We start from the raw sequence: 18,276 nt of genomic DNA, 5'->3' as shown, positions 1-18,276 counted from the left end.
AATCTGCCTGCCTTTTATTAAAAGATCATAATCATGAGTCTAACAACATGCCAAAATTGGCTTACAAAGAGCAAAAACAGAGCTACAGCTCGTAATCCAAAATCTATAACAAAAGTTCAAGAGTCTCATCGAAGGCTACAGCCTCAATATTTATACATGATGAGGGCCAAGCTGGCCTCCTCAATTAGTGGAGCTTGGCTGTCCAACTGAAAGTAAACTGCTGTTCCTGTAGAATCCGTTGGCTGCCTTCTAGCTCGGTGGTGATAGCTGCTGGAGCTCGGAGTTGGGGTGGAGATCACGAGGAAGGTCATTCAAGGCTGTGGACAACCTCCCTATAAACCCGCAATGCCACCTTGGTTGTCTCCTTGTCTCCATTTGCGTGGTCTTTGCTCCATTTAATGTCAAAAAACCTGAAATCATCATGTATTAGCCACATAGGCATAATGACTACCCTTCTTCCTACAAATAACATGAATATACTAAGAAATGATGCATAAGTGATAAAAAATGAAGGGTTGAGCAAGGTAAGTAGGCCAAATGAGCCCAAATTGTTACCAAAATTTGGGGCTCATCATCACCCCCCAGCTAAAATATTCTCTCATCCTTGAGCAATTTTGCTCCAGCTCCTTGTCCTTGGCCGAGAACTAGGCTCCGGAATACGCTCTTTCTTTCCTACTCTTGGTGGCTCTGCCTGTTCTGCCCTTGGTGGTGATGAGGGTGCCGCTCCTTCCCTCTTCTCTATTTCCTTGACGTTGAGCCGGGCTTTTGGAGCCGGTTGGTCTAACCTTCCCTTCCAAGTAGTTGGTTTTGGGCTCCCCCTCTTGTAGGTGACCGATATCTTCGAGGGGGACCTCTCACTGGGTGAAGTAGGGGCATCCCCTGTAGTGATTTGGCTGCTGGATGTAGGCTGTGGCTTGCCCGTCTTTATTCTCATACTTCTTCGAGCTTCAAAGTATAGAGGGGTCTCCCTCTTTCTCTTCTCCTTTGGCTTAGGAGGTGTGCTGAGGCCGGCCAGCACAGCTGCTGCCTCCCTTTCACGAATGTTAGCTCTCTTCTCCTTGGGTTTCACTTTTTTGGGGCTTCCTGTAGAAGACCCTGTTTTAGTCAATTTCGGGCTTCCTGTAGAAGACCCTTTTTCAGTTAATTTCGGGCTTCCTGTAGAAGCCGGTTTCGGCTTTCCTGTAGAAGCTGGTTTCGGCTTTCCTGTAGAAACAGGTGTCGCCGCCTTGGTTTGCTTTGCTGCATGAGTTTTGCTTTTTGACTTGGTTGCGGTCGCTGTCGAGGCACTCTTGCTGATGTGGACCTTCTCAGCCTTGTCCACTCAGCCTTACAACCTTTTCTCTCTTGCTGTCAAGATGGGTGTGGCATATTTCTCCTTGTCATCATTTTTCTCTTGTTTCTTCTCTTGCTTTTTCTTCTGCTCTGTGGTTGGGGTCTTTTGGCCTTTTTCTTTCTTTGCTGCGGCCATTGACTCTTTCTCCTCACTGCTAGAAGAACCGAGCTCTTCGGTTAGCATATTTATATCCCCATCCTTTGTCAAATTCCTGAAGGCTTCCCATGAGAGAGGAACCTTGTATGTGTGGAGCGCATCCTCCACAAGGAGTTTGATCAATCCATGGTGGGCTACCTGATCTGGTATGCCTTCTTTCAACTTGGTTGCACACTCAATTAGAGACTGTAGTAGAAAGTAAGGGAGTCTGAGTTTGTTTTCTACAGGTAGATCCATCTGGTTCCGTAATTCAGTGAGTAACCAAAAGTGGTACCCGTATACAATGCTAAAATGGCCTTCGCAGGTGATGTACTTCATAATTTGCAGGCTCACTTCATTCCATGGTGGCAGTAAACTGGTTCTACGAACCCCATTTTTGTCTTTAGATAATTCCTCCTCTGGTGGAAAGAATTCTTTCTTAGCTTGTTGGCTCAATTTCCTTTCTTCTTTATCCCATGGTAATCCCATTGGGAGCTCCGTAACTCGGCTGATGAATTGTGGGGTGAGTTTGAGGCTCAGACCCCTGAAGGTAACGGTGGCCAACGTTTTAGATTTCGGCCTCAGAGCTTGCAAAAACTCTTCTGCCACTTCGTCGTCATAGCCCTGCAATTTTTCACAGAAGGATATCCATTGTGCTCGTGTGAAGAGCTCCACCACCTCAGGATTTTCTCTTAACTTCGTTGAATCAGTGGGCTCCCTTCTGATGAACCCACCCGGCATGGTGAAAAATTGTTGTGTTAGCTGGAGGTGGCAAATGGGAAAGAAATTCGGTCTACTGGGACAGAGCGTAGGATTACACCTCTGACATGCACATAATTCACAAAGCTTACCCCCTGCGAACCTTTAACATAGCTAATTACACTGACATGCTGTAGGACGACAGTTCATGCACGGCAGACAACAACTGCAACAATTTTCTTCGACCAGACTGTAGACGACGATTCTGCCACCTTCAAAAACCAATTGCATGGAGAGTTCAGGCTTACCTTTTTAATCTGCCACCTTTTGACGTGAGGAACCCGACTTCCTATAGAAATAGCTTTCCTGTAGGAGCAGCGCGTGATTTCCAGGGGATACTGCAGTGGGTCTGCGCTCTTGCTATAGCTTCACAGGCATTCTAATGGCCAAAGACTCGGAGTATCGAACTGTAGAGGGATCCGGATGATCACTCGAGTCGCAAACGGTGAATGATGAATGCATGGGGTTGATAATCTAGCCGATTAGATTTGAATCGGCGGAATCCATGGCGCGGGGGTGAGCTGTCCCTGCCGGACCATTGGGCGACGTCACACCATCATTCTTCTGCAAGTTTACTTACTGCCGCATCATTCCCGCAGATCCGCCGCCGCCATTCTCGTTAGAACTCGTTTCTCCCCGAGCGGACGGTTCTCACATGTCCACTGCCCGTTTTTTCCACGGCCGCCATTCACACATCCAACTCGACCAGCTGACTGGTCGACGTGGCCAATCGATTGACCATACACCCGCTCAACCCATCCATTTCACACTTTGCAAACATTTTCAAAGTAAAATTCATGCAATTCGTCGGAAGAAAGGGTCGAGACACTTACCTTTGCGGCCGCAACACGATTGTTCAGGCTCTTGGACGACGATGAGTGGATTTGGTTGCTGCTGCTTGATCTGCACAGGCCCAGAGGTTCACATTCATAGGCCGCTGACGCTGGATTGGATGCTTCAGCTGCATGCGCCCACGTTTTCATTGTATATGGTGTGCACTCTAGCGGGCTTAACTGTTACGGGACTCCTGCAGGATGTCCTGTAACAATTTCTTCCTCCTCGGGTGCATGCTGCACGACGAAGGCAATGGCCCCACGATCACGCTCACAGAGCTCATGGACAGCTGGGATGGATATGGTATGACATCTCAGCGTTTTTTTTCATCTCAAAAATTGCTTTTCTCTTGATAACTCAATGATCTGCTTTGATGGTGCAGGTAACTTCATTGCATGTCGACAGGGATGGTAGAAGGAGGTGACAGCAATGTATAAGGGTGACAACAGTAGCTTGCATGCGTCCAAACCGATCCTCGGTCGTTAGATCTCCTCATAAAATGAATTCTGGGCCGTCCCGAACTTCTACAGGAAGTTTCTTGTAGAAATACAGAACTTCCTGTAGAAAGGTTGCATTTCCTGTAGAAAGTCTGCACCTTCCTGTAGAAAGTCTGCATCTTCCTGTAGAAAGTCTGCATCTTCCTGTAGAAGACTCAAGCCATGATGAAATTGTGCACATACCTTGGAGGAGATGAGTATTCTTGGAGGAGGTGCTGGTGAGGTCTCCTGGCAGCATGATAAGGATCTTTGGCTTTGCATTAAGAGTCCTCCTCACCTTCATAGAACACCTGCAACTTGCATGCATTTTCACATTATGAACTTGCTGTCCCTATCTTTTTGCTTATTGTTTTTTTTTTTTTTTCTTTTTTTTTTTTTTTTTTTTTGAAAGATAACAGGGGTGCCTCAATGAGGTTTTCACCCTTGCCATCTGCCTCAAGCGCCTCACAGAGGTTTTCACTCAAGGATCTTTTTCAAACCTCTTTTTTTTTTTTTTTTGAAAGACAATAGGGGCGCCTTAATGAGGTTTTCACCCCTACCACCTGCCTTGGGAGCCTCAGAAAGGTTTTCACCCAAGGATATTTATTATTTATTTTTTTTTTGTGTTTTTTTTTTTTTTTTTGATCTTTCAGGGTATGCCCAAAGCAGAGGCAGAACCCTTCTCGATGACCAACACTGATTTCTCCATAGTTTTGATGAACTCTTGTCTTGAGAGAGGCTTCCTGTAGATCTTCAAGCGATGCCCATTGACAAGCATGGGGATGGCTTCCTCATCAATGGTTTGAATAAGAACAGATCCATTGTCATGGCATTTTTCCACTGCATATGGTCCTAGCCATCTGGTTCTCAGCTTCCCCTTGAAATCTTTGTATCTGGAGTCATACAACAAGGCCCAATCTCCTGTCTGGAATTGCTTGTCATGGAGGTGTTGGTCATGCCACACCTTTCTCTGAAGTTGAACCACCTGTTAGTGAAGGAGGGCCTGCATCCAGTGCTCGTCCAGTCCATTCAGCTGCAATAACCTTTCTTGTTGTGCATGGCTGAGATCTAGATCTAGCTTAGCTGCCATCCTCAAAGTGTTGTATTCAAACTCAATGGACAGCAAAGATTTCTTCCCATAGACCAGCTCATAAGCTGTGAAGCTGGTGGTGGTCTTCCAGGTGGTGTTGTAAGCCCATGTGGCCTCAACCAGGCGATCTGCCCAATCTTTCCTATGGCTGCTCACCACCTTAGTCAAAATCCCTTCCAATGCTCTGTTGGTGACTTCCACTTGCCCATTTTCCTGTGGATGATAGGGGGTGGAAGTCCTATGCTTGATTTTGTGGTGAGCTAGTAGGTCTTCAATCAAGTTGGATGCGAACTGGCTCCCTTGATCGGTGACCAGCTCTCTTGGGTAGCCAAATTTGTAGAAGATGTTTTCTCTTAAGAACTCGGCCACCTTCTCTTCTGTTGCTGCCTTGATTGCTTTAGTCTCTGCCCACTTTGTCAGGTAGTCAGTGCACACAATGATGTAAGACCTTTGCCTCGAAGGAGGGTTGATTGGACCCACAAAATCCATACCCCACTTCTCAAATGGCTCAAGAGTCACTTGAGGTTGGAGAGGCATCTCATCCCTTGGAGTCGGTTTCCCCATTCTTTGGCATCGGTCACATTGGCTGATATATCTTCTGACATCTTGATGAAGTGTGGGCCAATAGTAGCCTGCCTGCAGGATTTTGAAGGCAGTCCTCTTTGCTGAAAAATGTCCTCCACAAGGCCCATCATGACAGGTGAGGAGGATATCAAAGACTTCCTCCTCCCTTACACAACGCCTTAAGATCTGATCAGGGCCAAGCTTGAACAGATTGCCCTCGATCCAAGTAAATGAGACACTTTTTCTGATGATTCTGCTCTTCTCTCTTGAAGATAGGTGCGGAGGGAACTGTGCTGAAACAAGGTAGTTTGCTATATCAGCAAACCATGGAGAGAGTACTGAGATAGCAAACAGATGTTCATCGGGCATCTGGTCATCCACTGTTCCATCCTCATCTGCAGACAAATCCAATCTAGATAAAAAGTCAGCAACAACATTTTCTTTACCTGGTTTGTCAACAATGGTCAAATCAAACTGCTGCAACAAAAGTAACCATCTAATAATACGAGCATTCACATCTGGTTTATTCATTAAATATCTAATTGCAGCACGATCCGTATGTACAATGGTTTTATAGCCAGTAATATAATGTCGGAACTTGTTCAATGCATGGACCACAGCCAAGAATTCTTTTTTGGTTACAGTGTAATTCAGCTCGGCTTTGGACAAGTTTTTGCTAACAAAGTAAATGGCATATGGAAGTTTCTGTTCAACTTGTCCTAAAGCTGCCCCTATGGCTTTGTTTGAGGCATCAGTGTGGATGTGGAAAGGTAGGGCCCAGTTTGGACCTCTCAGGAATGGGGCTGACACCAACTTGTCCTTTAATTCATTCAAATCCCTCTGACAATCGTCAGTCCATTTAAACTCCACATCTTTTGCCAACAAACCAAACAATGGCGAGGCTAGCTTGCTGAAGTCTTTAATGAATCTCCGGTAATACCCTGCTAATCCTAAGAAACTCCGGACATCCCTTACCTTTTGGGGAGGTGGAACCTTCTTGATGAGAGCAATTTTGTTAGGATCCACTTATAACCCTTGGCAAGAAATGGTATGGCCTATCACAGTCCCTTCAGTCATCAGGAATTCACATTTTTCAGGACTAAGGGACAGGTTCATCTCAATACATTTGGTTAGGACCTTTCCTAGATTGGACAATGCTTCCTGGAAGTTGGACCCATAAGGAGTGAAGTCATCCATATAGATTTCCACCGCATCATGGACCAGCTCTGAGAAGATGCTCAAGACAGCTCTCTGGAAGGTAGAAGGAGCATTGCATAGCCCAAAGGGAAGAACTCGGTAGGCAAAGGTACCCCAAGGACAAGTGAAGGTGGTATTATCTTGGTCTTCCGGGCTGATTTGGATTTGGTTGTACCCGCTAAACCCATCCAAGAAAGAGAAGAACTTCTTTCCTGCCAGTCCATCCAACACTTGATCTATGAAAGGTAGAGGGAAATGGTCTTTCTTGGTAGCTTTGTTCAGTTCTTGGTAGTCCACACAGATTCTCCACTTCCCATTTTTCTTGGGAACCAACACCAGAGGGGACACCCATTCACTATCTGAGATGGGGTAAATGAATCCGGCATCCAACAGTTTTGCAATTCTTCCTTGACAATATCCTTAAGGGCTAGATTCATTCTCCTCTGAGGTTGCCTAACTGGTTTACAGCCTTCTTTGATGTATATGTGATGGGTACAAACCGAGGGATGGACTCCTTTCATCTCCTTATAGCTCCAAGAAAAAGCATCTAGGTGACTGGCCAACAGGCTACACAGCTCCTTTTCCTGGGAAGGAGATAGGGAGGAGCTGATCTTTAACGATCTCTCAGGGCCGAACTCCACATTCTTGACTCTGGGAGTGACAGGGTTGGTGGCACAAAGGTCCACTAAGGTGCTGGCTTGGGCGTCCTCCACCAATTTCTCTAGGGATAGTGCACTGGAAGGTGGATTCTGGATCAAAGTCTCAATCAAGTCATCCTCGGTTGGGGGGTCTCTTCTAGTGGTATCTAGGGTGCACAAAGGTGCTGAGTACACCTCATCCTCTTCTGGGTTGGGTTGTGTGGTGGCGGCTAGTCTCTCAGGAAATGGTGGAATAGCCTTTGGTTCACTTTCCTGTTTATCCTCCTCATCCTCTGGGGGAGGAGGTTGGCGATCCGGAAGAGTCTTTCCAGATCGAAGATTGATCTCCTCGATCTCCACAGCACAGGTAGGACATGATGTTTCCCCAGTGTATACCTGTTGGGCCTGTCTATTATTGGGGTTCGGGTTCGGTTGAGCAGGCATTTGAGGTTGCCTTGGAGGAGCAGGAGGTAATGGTTGAGGTTGAACTGGTGGTGGAGGCAAAATGGCGGGAGGAGTGTTGTACTGGGGCCTCCACCCCGACTGAGGTGCATTCCACTGAGGCTGTGGCTGGGCATGTGAATGATAAGAATGAGTAGTGGGTTGAGTAGGGTACTGAGGTGGATAAGACCATGGAGGAGGCATAGACCAGGAAGGATGAGCAGGGGGACCCCAGGAAGGCATAGGAGTCGATTGGTTGGGGCTGTAATAAGCTTGAGGTGCCCCTTGCATCCCCTGCTGGTAAGGTCTAGGTCCTTGTGCCCTCCTTTGGTTGAGGAAATAGAGAGGTTCAGTGGGAGCTTTTGTCCCTTGGTACATAGCTTTAAACCCAGGTAAGGTTGGACATTGATTTGTGGGATGGTCCTCCTCACAAACGAAGCACACTTCAACCGAATGCAATGGGCATTCGTTCTTAGGGTGTCTCCTTGTACATCTAGGGCAAAAGATAGCCAAGGCCCTCTCAGCTTCTTCCTTCTTCTGCTGGATCATGAATGTGTCCAGTTGCATGGCAATGGTCTGTCTCACCTCACTCTTAAGATCTTCTAATTGATTTGCAAACTCATGCTTGGAGAAAGGAATACCAGCTGAGAGACGGTTTCCTCTACCTCGTTTCCGAGATGCCCTAGAGTGGTTTCTGAACACAGTCTTGATGTCCTCATAAGGCAGCTGGTAAATATCTCCCCCAGCTAACATGTGAAGGGTATCTAAAAGGTCCTCAGGGACTCCTCGGAGTAGGACCAACTTGAGGGATTCAGGGTCAAGTGTGCACCTGGCCCGCTTATAGCTAAGTTGGAACCTCTCCTCATAATCCTCTAAGGACTCATCATTTCCCATGGTCATCCGAAAGATTTCTCCCTTGGTTTCCTTGGACCTACAGTAGTCCCAGTACTTGGTATTGAAAGCTTGCTGCATCTGAGCCCAAGTGGTGATACTATTCCCAGGTAAGCCCATGAACCAGCGTAATGCTGCATCCTTAAGAGTGGAAGGGAAGAGTTTCAGCTTCTGCTCATCTTCAGTATAGTCATAGGTTCTACAAAGGACAACAAACTCAAACAGGAAGGTATTAGGATCTTCAGTAGTCAGTCCATGGAAGTGAGGCAGAGCGGAGGGACTAATGTTTTTCATTTTCATGTCTCCATTGGTTTCTCGGATGGGGAAGGCACCTTCTATTCTCTCATCTTCTCCTCTATTGTCAGCCATAGCTTCAGATGGGATGGTCTCTAATTCTTCTTCTGCTATAGGATCTTCGTATATCTCAGGAGGTTCACCTATAGGTTCTTCTGGATCACTGTCACCGAAGAAGAGAGAAGGGTGACTTCGTGATGTGGTGGGGGTGTTGGGTAGGAATTTGCCTGTTTTATCCCGGTTCCTACGAGGCATGAAATGGAAAGACTTTTTGATTGCTTTTGTTTTTTTTTCTTTGGTACCTGCAAAACTGAAACAGATTGATCTACAACTAACTATCTTGCTGAAATAAAAATGCAGAATTGAAATGAAAGCAGGAAAGGACTAATCTGTTTTGCTCAAATGAAATTGCAGGAATGGAAATGCTAGTCTACGCTTGCAGAATTGAAAGGCTAATCTATGCTTGCAAAATTGAAATTGCAGAATTGAAATGCTAATCTATGAAAGCAGGAAATGTCTATGCTACTTTTGCAGAATGGAAATGAAATAAACTACTTGGCAGAAGGCGAGAGTAAGAAAATAGAAGAAAAGCAACAAATACTAATACTCTGATGCTTCCCTGGCAACGGCGCCAAAAAGATGGTGGGCTCCAGTATTGTAGCAATAATGCTACAACTCCTGGAGCTTCCTTCTCTAATTTTATCAACCCGGTAGTTCATAACAAACTTGGAAGCGACGGTGCTATATGCACAAGTACTAGCTCTTGTCGCAACTGTCACTTGGTCAGCTGGCACAAGTTCGCTAGGGCTCAAGCAAACTTCTATATGTTCTCAGAAGAAGCTTTCTAAATGATGAATGAAGGCTATCTCAAAGGAAATTAACCTACTTTGCAAGAATGAACTGAAAGCCAACCAAACATGGAAACCCTAGTAAACCCTAATCTGACTAGCGTAATCTTTATGATGCAATGGTGGGAATGCAACTTCTAGAAATGATGCCATTACTTCTAGTGAGATGAGATACATGAAATTAAACTACTTTCATTGAAGAGAACATGTTTTTGTATTTTTGCTCAAGTGGGTGGAGTTATTGTGATTGTGCTTCTTACTGGGTCTTGACTGTGCAGGGGTAGTTCGAAGGGAGGAAGGCTTGGGAACGATCAGGAGGGCTCTGAGAGGTTCCAAGGGATCCCTCACATTAGTCCACAGAAGTCCACAACGTTTAGGTGCTTGGCAACCGTGTTTGCAGGCTTCAGGCTTCTACAGGATGTCTGCACGGGATCCTACAGGAAACTCGGGATTTCTACAGGATGTCTGCTAACTTCTACAGGATGTCCTACTGTCGGAGTTTTGGGTTATGGAGGGATGAAGGAGCTGTATGGATGGAAGGGTAAGATGAAAGAGGAGCTTGGGATGGCCTATGGACAGAGAGATGAGATGGAGAGAGAGTGGATAGAGCTGGTTGGTCGATAGAAGGGTAGAGGCAATGGAAGGTAAAAAAGATTGAGCAACGTGGATAGTAGAACGGTTGGAAGGCAAATGAGCTGAACAGAGGATGAGTAGGTTGCTTAGGCACGGTTCAGAAGGATAAGAACACGATGAACTGGTGCTGCGTAGTGTAAATCAAACAAATCACCCTTATCTTGCATGTAAACGAAAGTTCACCAACCTATTCTAACTGTTTTATTTGGAATCAAAGAACAACAATGTAAGTTGAAGAGAATTCGTGCATGATGCTGAACCAAAGAGTCATTACTCAAGATAAAATCGCATGGAAAATTCTTCAATTGAAAACATTACATCAATACTTGCATGCATATGTTAAAACAGTGTTTTTGGCAGTTGGCACGGTCTACACTTCCGGTCCCCAAACAGAGGTGAAAGTGAGCATGCATTCAATCTTTTTGAACTCAATGTAACTTCAATCTCCCTACGCTAATTCTGAACTACTGAAACAACTGCATTCATGAAACTAACCTACATAACCAAACCGAAACAGTCAACTCAACAAACTGTGTTTTTCAAGTGCATGTAAAGGAAAGAAATGCAATGATAAAAGAAAGACAAGTAACAATACAAAGGAGAGGAGGTCTATTGCTCTCAGGTTGGGCCCTAACCTGAGAGCTATAGCTCCCCTAAGAACTCAGAATCGAATCCAAATCTGCCTGCCTTTTATTAAAAGATCATAATCATGAGTCTAACAACATGCCAAAATTGGCTTACAAAGAGCAAAAACAGAGCTACAGCTCGTAATCCAAAATCTATAACAAAAGTTCAAGAGTCTCATCGAAGGCTATAGCCTCAATATTTATACATGATAAGGGCCAAGCTGGCCTCCTCAATTACTGGAGCTTGGCTGTCCAACTGAAAGTAAACTGTTGTTCCTATAGAATCCGTTGGCTGCCTCCTAGCTCGGTGGTGATAGCTGTTGGAGCTTGGAGTTGGGGTGGAGATCACGAGGAAGGTCATTCAAGGCTGTGGACAACCTCCCTATAAACCCGCAATGCCACCTTGGTTGTCTCCTTGTCTCCATTTGCGTGGTCTTTGCTCCATTTAATGTCAAAAAACCTGAAATCATCATGTATTAGCCACATAGGCATAATGACTGCCCTTCTTCCTACAAATAACACGAATATACTAAGAATTGATGCATAAGTGATAAAAAATGAAGGGTTGAGCAAGGTAAGTAGGCCAAATGAGCCCAAATTTTTACCAAAATTTGGGGCTCATCAGTATTGCATCCAAAAGTGTTGACCCCAAGTATTGGGTTCATGGTATTGTGTTATTATGGTTTTGGACCGTGGTATTGAGAAAGGCCTAAGACTATAAAAGTGGAAGGAGATCATTTGGCAAATCATCATCTGAATCAATTGAATATCTAATATGTGCTAGATCTGAAATATTTGTGATTGGGGTTATGGTGTAGATCTGGATCTGAATGAAGGAGGAACCTTAGCGCATAAAGAAGGATAATTTCTATTGATGGGTCACAATATTTAAGCTTGAATTATAGTATCTTTGTATGATTTTGATCTGTTATATGTGGCGCATGCTCGATCTATAAATCTGATAATATGGGTTAATTAGTATCTGACTGTTTGAAAGAGTGAATTATCATTTATAGATCTATACGCAGGTTCAGTGAAGTGAAGGTGCGTATACACACAGGTTCAGTAAAGGCAAACTACGTATACGCAGGTTGCTCCACACACAGGAGCGTATGCATGCAGGTTTCAGGTTGTTTAAGTAGTGTATATGTATTCTATTGTGACCTAGCTGCCTTTGTTTGTTGCTGCAGTGTTCTGGGTTCACAATTTGGTATATGGTTACTGTCACTATGTCCTGGGTACAGCTATCAGAGAAGTGTTTATAGTGATTCAGTTTTTGTTCGGTGAAAAGGAGATTGGTTGAAGCAGAAATTTTTGATGTTCATGGATCCAATCTGAAAATTTATGAAATGTGGTCCATGGAAGAAAGAGAAGGTTGTAGCCTTTATTAGGCCAGCACCTACGTACTAGTATCTTGGCTAGTAAAAGAGCTAAGGGGGTTGTAGCTCCCTTCCAGGAGAAGCTGGAAAACGAGAGAGGGTTGTAGCTCTCTGCAGGTTGCAGCCTGCGTACTGGTAAACGATTGCACCAGTACATTGTAAAAGGAAGTTTCTAATTAAAAGAAGATAGAGACGAATTGCAGCTGGTGGTTTTCACCCACATTGGGTTTCCACCTTATATCTTGTGTTCTTGTGTGTGATTGTGCTCTGCTCTGTTTTACTATTTCTGGTTACTGGTTATTTGATTCTGATATATAGATTAATAATCATCATCTGAAAGATAAAGTAAATTATAAGTTTGCATTGTATACGCGGGTTTCCTTCTACATAGTTGTGTATATACACTGTTTTAATTAACTGAAGTAGTGTATATCATCTGGATTTGAAAAAGGAACATTTGACTTGATAACACTGATTTACCCCCCCCCCCCCTCTCAGTATTATTTCCAACAATTGGTTTTAGAGCAGGACCTTCTAAAGAATCTTGATCGCTTGGAGGAAGATCCATCATCATGAGCAACTACGATAGAGAAGCATCTACCAGGCCACTGATTTTTGATGGGACAAACTTCGTATATTGGAAGGTAAGAGTTACTGCCTATCTTCAATCACTTGGTACAGAAGACTGGGATATCATAGATATAGGGTAAACTTTTCCTTCAGCAACTCCTACAGATCCAACTGAGAAGAAGAAATATGAAACAAATGCAAAAGCAGTCAATACCCTATTAGGATGCATATCTCAATCAGAATTAGTCAAGGTTATGCAGTATAAATCTGCAAAAGAAATATGGGACAAGATTGTTCTGAGCTATGAAGGAGATGAACAGGTAAAACGAGCAAAACTTCAAACCCTCAGGATTCAGTATGAAAATCTCAGAATGCACAATGATGAGAGTGTGGCTAACTATCTCCTTCATGTAGATGATATTGTTAATTATATGAAAAACTTGGGTGAAGAAATAAAAGAGGCTATTGTGGTTGAGAAAGTTCTAAGATCTTTGTCCCCTAGGTTTGAATCTAAAGTTTTTGCAATAGAAGAAAAGGAGAATCTTCGAAACCTTACCATGTCATAGCTACATGGGATTCTAACTTCTTATGAAATGAGGAAAGGAGGACCATTAGATAGGAGAGAAGCAGCTGTCAAGGCTTCAGGCAAAGGAGACTACTATGAGTTAGGACATGCGTCAGAAGAGGAAGAAGAATCAAATTTTGTCAAAAACCTTCAACGAGGTACTGGAATATTCAGAGATAAGTTACCTTTCAAATGCTTCGCTTGTGGGAGAGTCGGTCACTATGCTGCCAACTGTCCTCATAAGGATAAAACTGACAAAGGGAAGGAATCCGTTAGATGGAACAAGAAACAGAATGTAAGTAAGAAAAGTTACTACACTCATGAAGATAGTGATGGTCTTTCAAATAGTGATGAAGATGAGTGAGGTAATAACTATAAAATTTTAATGGCATTTGAAGATGATGATTACATGGATGCTATAGATGTGGATGGATTTTATGAAGAGATTTCTAGACTCAAAACGTGTTTAGAAGAAAAGAATGTGATCATTGATACTCTGCAATTCCAACTTGATGAAAAAAGAATGTTTTTTTGAGAAGTTAGAATTTGAATTGTTGGCCTTAGAAAAGAAATTGAGAAAACAAAGGCTCTTAATCTTAAATTTGTTAAAGGATCTGAAACTCTGGATAAGATTATCAATGTACAACATTCTCCACTAATCAAGTCAAGTCTGGGGTATAATGGAGAAGCATCTCAAGCATCCACCTCAAAGAGTTATCTCGATGCAGCAAGGAGGAATGAGCAAAAGCCCAATGGAGATCACCAGGTAAATCAGGGACAAATTACATCAAGAAAAAGCAAATATTCCATCCAGGTATGTTCAGAAGAATCATCCAGAACCTCAGATTTTGGGGTAGAAAGAGACAGGTGTACAAACAAGAAGAAAAATTGCAGAAGCCTCAAGCTATTTGGCATTGCTCTCCTCCACTGAACCTAAAAATGTAAAAGAGGCATGCAAAGATGAATGCTGGGTCAAGGCAATGGATGAAGAACTTGAGCAGATCGAAAAGAATAACACTTGGGAGTTGGTTCCTATACCAAAAGATAAGAATGTCATAGGGACAAAATGGATCTTTAAAAACAAGTTGAATGAGAATGGGGAAGTGATTAGAAACAAGGCCAGACTTGTTTGTAAAGGGTATGCTCAACAAGAAGGTATAGAATTTGAAGAAACTTTTGCTCCCGTTGCTAGACTTGAGGCCATCCGAATGTTCCTTGCTCTCTCAAGCTTTCAGAAGTTCAAAGTATTTCAAATGGACGTGAAATCAGCCTTTCTGAATCGAGACTTAGAAGAAGAAGCGTACATTGAGCAACTAGATGGCTTCCTCCTTGGGAATGATCCAAATCTTGTATGCAGAATAAAAAAGGCTCTCTATGGTCTTAAAGAGGGTCCAAGGGCTTGGTACTACCATTTGCACAAATATCTTCATGAACAGGGTTTTTCAAAAGGATCAGTAGATAGCAATCTTTATATAAATATTGAAAATGACAAATTGCTAATACTTGTTGTGTATGTAGATGATATTATCCTTGGCAGCAATGAAGAAGCTATGAGTCAAAGCTTTGCCTTGGTAATGCAGAAAGAATTCGAAATGTCTTTTCTTGGAGAACTGACATATTTTCTTGGATTGCAAATCCAACAAAATGAAGGCGGTATCTTTTTGTCTGAAACTAAGTATCTCAAGCAGATCTTGAAGAAATATGGCATAGAAGATGCAAAACCAGTATGTACCCCTATGGTTATAGGATGCAACCTCAGTGCAAATGATGAATCTACAACAGTGCATCAACCAACCTATAGATCCATGATTGGAAGTCTTCTTTATTTGACAGGTACTCGACCAGACATTATGCATGCAGTGGGAATAGTTGGAAGATTTCAGGCAAATCCTAAAGAAACCCATCTTCATGTAGTAAAGAGAATTTTCAAGTATCTTCAAGGAACTCAAAACAATGGCTTATGGTATCCTAGAGATACAAATCTCACTCTACATGCTTATACAGATGCAGATTGGGCTAGAAGCGTGGATGACAGAAAGAGCACAAGTGGTGGAGTATTCTTTATGGGTTCCAGATTAGTATCTTGGTTCAACAAGAAACAGAGTTCGATTGCTTTATCTACAGCTGAAGCGGAATATGTGGTTGCTGCATCTTGTTGCACTCAACTTCTTTGGATGATGCAAACCTTGCAGGACTTTCAAATCACTTGTACACCACCTATCTCCATCTTATGTGATAATACAAGTGCAATCAGCATTTCTAAGAACCCAGTCATGCATTCAAAAACCAAGCACATACCAATCAAGTATCACTTTCTCCGGGAACAAGTGTTGGAACAAAAGGTCAAGTTGGAGTATGTTCCTTCTAAGGAACAAGTTGCTGATATTCTCACCAAACCACTGCCCAGGGAGACATTTGAATACCTCAGACAGAAGCTGGGGGTAGTTGATGCATCATCTTGCTGTTAAATCTTGTCTATTTCAGAGAAAAATGGGTGTACACAAGTTTCCTGAGGAGGATCTGCGTACATACGCAGGTTTGAGCAGATATAGTCGCTTATATGGACGCTTGATGGATATTAGTAGGGACAGGCTCTGGTTATGGTGGAGACAATCTGAATTGGGTCTGACAGAGACCTTCTGGCATAGGTTCAGGGGGAGCAGATAAACTTCTAATGATGCATTATTGGCATTATCTTAGAAACTTTTGGTTCTAGTTCACAGCTGTTGTTGGTATCAGGTGGAACAAATGCAGAGGGAGAACAGAAGGAAATCATGGTTGCTGATCTGAATGGTGATTGACAGATGTTGTTGCTATCAATTATTGTGACTTTCATAAGTCTTGCTCTAGATATTTCGTCTCTATGTCATGTATCTCTTTTATGGTGTCAAGGTCATGTAATAGCCTATTTTGGTTCCCCATTATGCCTGGGATGAAGATGTAATGTACTTGGTTGTCATATGTAATTTTCTGATGTATCCCCACTTGGTTGGGTGGATGAGTCAATATTTGTATATCCTCACTTGGTTGAGAGATGTATGTATGTATGAGTCTTTGTTGATAGGAAGGTCATTTAAGATAGAGTCATGTATCTTTTTACAGATCTTGCCTACAGTCAGGGGGAGCATGAATAGCACACTTCAGCAGAGCAGAGACTTCAGCATGTACTCAGAGGAAGCATAGTCAGAGCAGTACACCTTGGCATATACAAAGGGGGAGCTCATTCTGAGATTTCAGCAGGTACTCAGGGGGAGTATGGACAGCGGAATGTTTATCTAGGAAAGAGATTATCCTGGTCTGCCCTTTGCCCTTGATGTCAAAGGGGGAGAGTGATTGGTTGTTGTTGCCATAAAGTCCAAAGGGGGAGATTGTTGGTGTTACATAGTAATTTGTCACCATTTGTCACCGTCCCTGTTACCCCTTTCCCGCACTTTGGAGGACTCATTCCGGGACCTGTGAAAAGTGACATAACTTGAAAACACTTGCATTATGTTCCCCTAAGTATGGACTTCATATGCCTTGAAGACATCTCCTGCAAAATATCCTTAAAAAGTCCCCTTTCTCCATTAGCGCGGGTCCATAGTGTATTACCCACGCCAATGGGGGAAATCCTCCAAAGAGGGTGCGCCATTTGGTGCTCTGTCTCAGAGTTATACCTGCGCCAACCGAGTTTGGAAAAGATTTTTGACAAACGCACCCCCGAAGGTTTTTTCCTTTCGACTCATGAAGCTTTTCAAGGATAATGCCAATCTCATGGATGTGGAGATTCATCGTATCTCTATCCATAATAGCTTTTCGAGGATAATGCCAATCCCATGGATGTCTAGATTCATTGTATCTCTTCCTCCTCCTCCATCTATAAAATCTTGTTCTGTTGCATTTGACAAGCTAGTTTTGAGCATAGGGAGAATTATACTTTCAGAAGTCTAAGAGATTGTTGTAAGAGTCTTCTTTGCATTCATAATCAAAGAGAGAGAGGCTTGTTCCCAATCCCGACAAGCTTTGCAAGAAATATGTAGCTGATCACCCAGCCAAAGGAGGATTTGACATCAGAACTATAGTTGTATTCTTCTTTGTTGATTATCAATAATAGATGACTATCATTATGGTTCCACTCTTGTTGTTCATTGTAATGATGTTTGAGTTATATCTTTTCTTACCGATATATAATTGCATCTATTGGATTTTATGCTTGTATTTGTTCTTTGCATGTGCAGGTGTCCATTCACGGAGATCGTGGGGATCGTGACCGGCCGAAGCAAAGGAACAGGAGTGTCGACTCTTGTACAACACTAGCATTGGAATCCAAGTAGGCTCTCATCATCCACCTTTAATTTTCAATTAGGAACTTGCGTGATAGCATTGTTTGATTGTTGCTAGACCCTATCTGGGCTAGTAGGGATCGCCTCTGTCCGCAGAGGGGATTTACCTCTCCAACAGTTGGCATGATGATACATATGTTGTACTTGATGGCAACCCACTCAGCTCAGATGATAAATTATAGTGCAGAAAAGTTCACGAACTTTCATGCAGAGAAATTCTTCTTTCATGTAGAGAAACGTTCACGCACTTTCATGAAGAGAAACGTTTCTTTCATGTAGAGACAAGTTCACGCACTTTCATGCAGACAAAAGTTCCTTTCATGAAGATAAAAGTTCATGCACTTTCATGCAGAGAAAAGTTTCTTTCATGTAGAGAAAAGTTCACACACTTTCATGAAGAGAAAAGCTTCATTCATGTAGAGAAAAGTTCATGCACTTTCATGCAGAGAAAAGCTCCTTTCATGAAGAGAAAAATTCACGCACTTTCATGGTTGGCTCATGGTATTAGTCCGACAGTTTTTGATCCTATGGTTTTGGTCCATGGTATTGCATCCAAAAGTGTTGACCCCAAGTATTAGGTTCATGGTATTGTGTTATTATGGTTTTGGACCGTGGTATTGAGAAAGGCCTAAGACTATAACAGAGGAAGGAGATCATTTGGCAAAGCATCATCTGAATCAA

The sequence above is a fragment of the Pinus tabuliformis genome, chromosome 9 (genome assembly GCF_031772625.1).
Source record: "Pinus tabuliformis cultivar Carrire ecotype Pingquan chromosome 9, CPIR1, whole genome shotgun sequence".
Taxonomy (NCBI): domain Eukaryota; kingdom Viridiplantae; phylum Streptophyta; class Pinopsida; order Pinales; family Pinaceae; genus Pinus; species Pinus tabuliformis.
Note: the sequence above shows the minus strand (reverse complement) of the source record.